At 37.2% G+C, this 8,489-nt stretch overlaps 1 long non-coding RNA gene across 1 annotated transcript; it reads left to right on the top strand.

Moving 5' to 3' along the window:
* The first annotated feature begins 1,337 nt into the window (after positions 1-1,337).
* LOC124306919 (uncharacterized) lies at positions 1,338-5,565 on the top strand. Its single transcript, XR_006908717.1, has 2 exons — positions 1,338-3,084; positions 3,198-5,565. It is a non-coding gene; the product is annotated as an uncharacterized LOC124306919 (long non-coding RNA).
* The last annotated feature ends 2,924 nt before the right edge of the window (positions 5,566-8,489 follow it).

Below are 8,489 nucleotides of genomic sequence, written 5' to 3'. Positions count from 1 at the left end.
AAGTACGTATAAAGCAATGGTATAAAGAGGACTGAAACATCTGCTATTGAAGTCATAGGGTGATTTTTAATCACGAGTGTGACGTCGCAACTGCTGTCCCCAACGATTCCAGAAGCTAGACACTGGATCTAATCGTGATGGCACAGCTAGACGCAATCAGTAGTTCTGGGTGACCAAATACCAACTAGCATTGGAATGCACTAGACAGTGGATGCTCAATCCCGCTTTTCGAACAAACCGGGAATAGGATTATCCTTGTATTAATTAATGAAAATTATCTTACCTTTCGAAGATGATCAAAACTCAATGAGCAATGAGTCGATGTGTTGATACTAGCGCCACCTAGTATGCGCTGAATGCGAAATATCTATTTTCTTGACATTCCTATTGGCTACGATTTAGGCAGTAAAACACTGCGGCAGCATTTTGTTGCCCATGAAAAACCACACCAAAGAGGATTGGCTCTTTGCTCAATACTTGCCAACACACTGAAAACACCAAGGGTACGTTCCGATATACACTGCGAGCACTGTTCAGTGCTCCTACTGGGGAGAAATTCGTTCCGTTATAGACTGACTGTATGCAGTCGCAGTATCCTAGGGAAATATATGACGTCATACATTGTCGCCATTTTTCTACTGTGAACACTGGTGCTTTCGAGGTAAGGTGCTCTCAGTGCTTTGATCACGTGATCAACAGCGTTCAGTTGCCAGTACTTGCAGTACCAGGGGGAGTTCACTCTTTACCCCCACTCCAAGCAATTTTGGCAGGCTGCAGGAGTAAGGCGCGACAAGTTACGAAAACAAAATTCTACTAGAAGTGAATATTTTAGAGTGGTAGAACTGCTAATAATAATAATGTGCACATGTGCAGCCGGAAAATAATATTCCACCATTCTTGTATCCTATGTTACTGCGATTACATAATCACATTACTCGGTAGAGGGCGCTCTTAACATCCTAAGTAATGCTGACATGTTACTATACTCTAGCAAGAAATAACTATAGAAATATAGTAACTGCGAATTTTTCAATATTGTGTTGGTACAGTGTACTCCTGCAGCCTGCCAAAATTCGGTCCCATCTAAAAGCATTGAGTGAACTCCCCCTGTGCAGTACTGCGAGTATATTTCGGAATACACCCATGGTGTGCTTAGAACTCCTACGACACGCCCCTTTCTTCGGGGGTTTAGTTACCCAGATATGCACCAAAATATAATGGATCATGCAAGAAATTTTCGATGACCGAATATATAGATACAGAATGCAGACTGAAACCAAAACCCTTACTAGATCAAAGAGATAGAAGAAGAACAATAAACTAGCAAGAGGTAAGATATCGCATGAGCATTCAAGAAGCAGTGAGAACTCTGTTCCATGCAGCATGTCCACATCCAATACACTACAGGGATGATGAATCTGGTGAATACGACACCAAAAGAGTCATGATGGATTTGCAAATATGGATATCCTCAATCTCAGCTATGTGGATCACAATGTCTGACACTATGCATGAATATACATGTGAGTGTTGTATATCACTTAGCAAGCTGCTACTAACTATGAAGACAAGCTTAAGATGATTATGACTCACGAAGATTTTCATGCAAAATGAGTGTCAAAGTCTACGATAATCGGATGGCCAGAAGGCATATCAACGGATGGAGCCAAACAAGCCTTTGATGATTTAAAAGATTTGTCCGAAGCCATCATTATGGCAGAGTCACATCCTAGGATAGAAGAGTTAACTACTGATTTTAGTGCAGTATCAGATATGAGTAAGTTCAGATGATGATACTAAAGCACAAGAGCAATCTATTCTAAAAGATGAGCTCAAAGCTGATAATGAACACGGAGAAACAAGTCAAATCGTAGAAGAACACCAAAACAGCGAAGAAGTTGCAATGGCCAAAAGAAAGAGGAAAGCAGTTCCTCGACCAATTGGATTAGTCTAGGAAATAGATGATACCGACGGCATGATGACTGTGTGTTTAACACAAATATCAAAAGTTGTCAAAGTATATCTACCCGAAACTATAAAAATTGGTAGAGAAGGTTTGCGAATGTATACCATTAATTGCCTAAAACAGATTCTGAAAACGATCTCAGTCTTCTCTTACACATCAAAGATGAGTCAGAAAGCGAAAATCAGAATGATGTTAAAGTCTCATCACATCTATGAAAGAAACAAGAAGAAAATAAAACTTTTCACACCAGGTAATTGCAGGCATATGTATACAGACCGTGAAACCAAAAGAAAGAAAAGAGAGTAAACTACGAAAAGAAAGAAGTTCTACGTGGATTTAAAGCTAAATAAAATGAGAGAGTGACGCCTTTCAATGAATAATCTATTTGAGTATGGAGTTCACTGAGCTAAGCTAAATTCTAAAACTTTTCAATCTTACAGTATATATATATGTATATACTATACACAAGATACATAGTGAGACAACACTAAAACAAACAATATGACAAATGTTACGTAAAATGGAAAAGAGATCATAAAATATATATATATTTTGATCAGAATTCATAACGAACAAAGAGAGTTTTGTTTTAACAACAATATGGGCCTGACGACACATCTCATAAATATTGTAATTATTATTTCCTACCATCATAAAAATATACGCATGTGTACTGATACTTTACATTCGGTTTTAATTTGTTTCATCCTAGTACATGGATATCAAAATTTGTATATGATCTGGGATATCTTTATAATATACACGTTAATTGTTTTTTAAACATTACTTATCGACTTTCAATCATCAAACTCGCCAAAGGAGTGAAAGGATCTGATTATTCCATGTAAATTAAACTTGTTTAAACATTTATAATATCGTCAACTATTCGTGAGGGTATTAGGATCTTGTTTTCATATTTATATTACTTATCCATTTCATTAACCGATCCAATTCACGAAATATTTTGTATAGCCTTTACTCCAGGCACAGTCGAAACGGATTATGGGTACATCAAAGAATTAATTAAGTACACCCATACATCAGTGGTTATATACTACCGTCATTTGAGGGCCGTGTAATTCATTGCTGGAGAAGTGGCATGCATATAAATACTTTATGTACGTTGTAATTACCGCACTTACGCATAAACATATATTTTACGATTTTTTTTATTATTTCATGTTGCATACATTACAGTACTCATAGTATTTATTTAACTTCGACTTTTCAGCTAGAAAATGTATGCACATACCATGGATATTTCAAAAAACGGACCCCTCTGGGCTTCTTGAGACAACGTATCGGGACTTGCGCCATTAGCACGTCATCGCAATCACAAAACCGCCTGGGGCCTGTTTCATGAAACATTCACAGTATGACGTGCATCAATAAAGACAGTTGACCATAAAATCATTATATTAAAACTGAACCTTGAAGTAAAATGAATATTATTAGCTTGATATTTGAAACTATGAATCGAAACGGGACCGTTAATTCGAATTCCAGCTAATAAAACCGTCACATTAACTGAATAACGTTACTGAGTGACGATTATTCATTAGAAAAAGAAAAAAAAAATGTATAAATTAAAAAAAAATTAATAAATAAATAAAAATTAAATTGCTCACTCAGTGGACAAACGAAAGAAATAAGCAAATAGGTGTATTCCGAAATATACTCGCAGTACTGCATGTACTGGCAACCGCGTTCCGAAATCGTGCGACAGCTTACTGCCGCCAGTCAGTGACGTCATGAAATTTGTGACGTTGTTGACTGCAACTACTGCGGTCTGGGACGTGAGGCAGTTGCAGTACTTGAGAGATGGCCGCGTCTTCGGTGTAGCGTTCCGATTTTACTGCGACTGGCAACTGGAAGTAAAAACGGAACGCAGATCGCAGTTGACTGTGTGACGTCACTGTCGGCAGTACTGAAACATAAGCTAAAACTCCATCTGTTTTTTCCCCACTTTCACGTATCCAATTTCATTTTTCACCTGTTTACTAAAATTCTTAGGTCTAGTTGCATAGAGCGTCAGGAAAATATTGGAAATTTGTTTGTCAACATTATTTTGGTTTCTTCAATAATAACTAACGGCAAATAGAATATTAATTCGTTTGAGATAGAACGAATAATTTTTCGTTTTTCACATTGATCTAACATCTGCTTAATTTTATTACAACATTCTCCACAAGTTACCTTGAACAGCACTTACATGACTGTTTCGGATGCATGCCAATAGATATTGATAGAAAAAATATGCCAGGGCAATATTTGGCACTCCGATTTCTGATACCATTCTGTGGATGAATAAGATCAACTGGAATGATCGTTTTTCGTCTTACATTTACAGCAACTTCAATAAACTACCTTAATTTTACTGCTCGTAAAAATCCAGCCTTACATCAACCATCAATTAATCCTGTGGGTAGCTAAAAAAATTACAGTTGCTATGGTCGGCGCTTGATAACCCTGAAATTAACATTAATTTGCCATTGATAAGTCTGATAACAAAGTGATATGTACTGTTCTACTTCCACGCAGCTGTTACAAATCTTCAGCTATAGAAATAATCAAATTCATTGTTATCTCAGTTTGGTTTTTGTAGACCAATTAAGTTATACGAAAAATGTAGACCTGCTTAATCAAGTCATGGATATACTTGCGATCCACATGTAGAAATTATATACAAAGCTAGAAGCAAACAAGTCAAACAATTTTCTTATGATGCCGAATGTTGTGTTTATAACGTGAGAATCATATCACAATACAAATGAATCAGATACTTTTCAAGTATAATCAAAAACACTGGATTTGATTCTACAAAATTACGTCTAAACCGTGAAATAAAAATGATCAGGATTATGGGATAGCGAAGGTTGAAAAGAAATTGTGAAACTTCTTCATTAATGCAGGAGTAGACAAGATTTTTCACACCACTACAAAATATGAATCACATTTGATAGATCTTTCAGATTACAGAAGTTGATTTCTTATCATTTCGAAGATAGTAACGTTATCGTAGCAACGTATACTGAGGAAATATCAGGATTTCGCGATTTTGGAACCATTTGAAATTTAGTCAACTGTAATAAAACGAAACACACTTATATTTTGAAATTCTACTACCTTAAAAATCATTGTAAAGTCAAGAAAATAGTGACTTAATCCCAAATGTTTTGTTACGATAAGATTACTTATAACTGCTTCTACTTCAAGCATTATGTCTATTCCTGCATGTATGCAAACAGAGTATAATAAAGGTTTCAAAAAGTACAATTTATTAATATGTGTGAGAAAAAATCTACAGGTCACACAATTCCTTTGACATCTTCAAGAAGTACATTGTTCTTGTTATTTGTACGTCGAATAATTGTTGTATTAATACGTATTATATAATCATGCATTAATGTGCGTTGGAAAAAAACATACGAGAATACTAAATCTTCGACATCTTGAGAAGTACATATATCTTGCTATTATACATATATAAGCGGATAATACATATGAAACGTAATATTTGCAGCGTAGTAAGTAGGTAGAGGTCAAGTATTACTGGTACGATGTTTAGGTGATATTCCATTCGGATTCTTGGCTTACGGTGTAGGCGTGAACAATGCTGCCATGCAGGCAGCTTCGCAGGTGGCAAATGCAGTATTGCATCCCACCAGGGCTGGGACGGCCGCAATTTGCGCACCGGGTACGGTGCCGAAGGTAAAGCCTGCCGCGGCGAAGCAGGCGGTCACCAAGGCTCCACATCCAGCGTAGCAAACGCCAGCCGCCACCGGACCAGCTTCCACGTTGATAATGCCAGCCACCAGCAACATGAGCACAGCTGATGTTGAAATCTTCATCTTTGCCAAGCAATGAACTTTTGAACGAAGAAACTTTAGAGTTTAAGGAACTTTGCTTCCTAGCACTTTCGCACTGTGCGAAGAATCGGGCGACAATGACTTGAATTGGCGATGCGGATCGGGTTCTACTTCGACGATCCAACCGACGTAGTTGCGGGATTCCCGGCTACGTTCGTAATCTAGACGTTTGGTGCGCATCCACTATGCGCGTAGCTAAGGATTACTTTCGAGTATCTCTAGAATTTGGTTTTGTTGCTCAGGCGTGTTTGGACTCCGAAAGGCATGCATAAGTACTTGCAAAGCGTGCTTATGCGTGTCGATACAGCAGCTGTGGGTTGAGGACCAACTGGACTGACTGCTTCCGGAATAGCTCCTGTTTGTATTTGAATTTGTGGACTCATTTCTGTAATTGGTTGGCCTTGGTGTTGAGACTGCTGTTGCGACATTGCCTGTTGAGGATTAGCTGGATATCTGTAACAAAGATTGTACCCAGGCCCCAGATTCACAACTCCATACCAATAATCTGTCAGTATCCCGTGTCAGTGTTGGCAATCTTCAATTGCTGACCCGTTACAATTGAAGTATGTTTATTCAAACTTTCAAAAATATGTGCGATACTTGTGCCTTGTATTAACAGTTACTTTGTTCAATTAGTTTATAAACAGACTTAATTACAGTTGTAAAAGAGAAGTGAAAACGTTGTAGATAGTGAGGGGACATCCAATAATCACGGTAGACTCACGAGGGGGGGAGGAGTACTTGAAATTATCACGATTGATCACACGGGGGGAGGGAGGGGTCTCGGGCAATATCACGTGTATTATTTAGTGGATTTTTTTCTAAAAACACCGAGTATATATAGAGATTCTTATTGGTATTATCACATTTTTACGTGAGTAGTCGATCGGCGAGAAAAATCACGTGATAACGGTCAAGGGGGGGGGGGGGGGGGGGGGGGTTCACCAAAACCTCATGTGTGATCACGGAGGGCGAGGGGGGGGGTCTAAAATTGATTATAAAGGCATCACGTGATTATTGGATGCCCCCTGAGGTTATAAGTGACTCATGAGGTTAGAGTAATTTTAAATTCATTAGGTATGTAGGTCTACAAGGAAATTCTTATTATTTTCCACATTCCACCATGATATTGCATCATCATTAAGTGTAAAATGGTAGTCTAGATTTTTCCTGGTTATAATTCTGAGACTAGAGATTAATAGCAAGCACGTAACATTGAATAAAGTTACCTCGATTGATGCCTTACTATATACTCATAAATTTCAAAAAATGCGGTCACACAGTGATAGCAAATACCATGATTCATACTAGTATAACTTGTGTCTAGCAGCCAGTCAATTTGTGACTACCAGGTTTCGACCATTTCAAGACTTTCTGGTAGTCTGTTGCTCCATATGTAAAGTATTCATTTGATTTTATACATGACGAAAATTAAACCCAATTTACTTACAAATGTTTGACACTTATGTCCGTTGTGAGAGAGGCTTCCGATTTCTTTCAAGCTGATGTAACTTATTCCTTGCGATAAACACTGATCCTAGAACACATTTAATTTGTAACTGTTCCGATCAGCTCAGGAATCATCGGCACAATTACATTCATAATGTCTACAACGGAAGCATGAATGATTATTTATGCTGGTGAATTTAAGGTAATGGTGTGCCGTTAGTATTACAATCAATCGGCACATCATCAGTCATGAGCTGATAGCCACCACATACAAAGTTCACAAGGAACCAGAACCAGGAAGTGGTCTATACTCTTTATGTAAGAAAACATTTCAGGTCATACTAACTTCCTTCCATCATGCCGTTTAAACAACATCAAAGCGGAAAAGGTTGTCACTTATTCCCTGAAGATTTAGACCGCAACGTCTAATTTACATGTTTTGTAAATAAAATTAAATTAATGTAAAATGACCTTCAACCGACGAAATTCTTTCTTACTAAAAGACAACAAGGTCACGAATAATATCTAAACACACTCTTTGTGTTCAAATAAATAAATTGAACCTGATTGTTGCAACTCATTGCCAGTGTGAATTGTAATTCACCTCTGATATCAGATTCCTATCCATCTACATCTGGCAAGACAACATAAGACAATGCCATTATGTCTATGATTGCAGCTGAATTCATTTGACACCTACATAATAATTCAAAAATTAATAACATAACGGATCATTGTTAACATTATGATCTAAGATACCATAGAGCAGGCAGATTGACTGATCTTTGCTGCTTCTTTGCGTTTTAGCATTAGTTGGTTTCATTGCTTCTCAACTTCATTAAGCCAAAGTGGTGAAATATTGCATAATGCTATGTATATCATTTACAATTATTCTGGGCTCAAATCTCGCTCTAATTCCAAGATACTGGTTCAGTTCTATAGATTTTCTAAACTCATACTGTTTCAGTGAAAATTATACAAATTGTACTCACTTTCATTTTGAAGCCCTGTGTAAAATTTGAAAGCGATTGTCTGAACCATAGCAGAGTTATTTTACTTTAAATTTTTTATGATCTTACCTTGAGCCTCTCAGTTTCCCATAAGAATTAGTGTTAAATCACAATAAATTAGAAGTAAAATAATTCTGCTATGGTTCAGACAATCACTTCCAAATTTTACACAGGTTTTCAAAATAAAAGTGAGAA

This window comes from Neodiprion virginianus, chromosome 6 (genome assembly GCF_021901495.1).
Source record: "Neodiprion virginianus isolate iyNeoVirg1 chromosome 6, iyNeoVirg1.1, whole genome shotgun sequence".
NCBI classification, from domain to species: Eukaryota; Metazoa; Arthropoda; class Insecta; order Hymenoptera; family Diprionidae; genus Neodiprion; species Neodiprion virginianus.
Note: the sequence above shows the minus strand (reverse complement) of the source record. Positions and strands in the feature narration are given on the sequence as shown.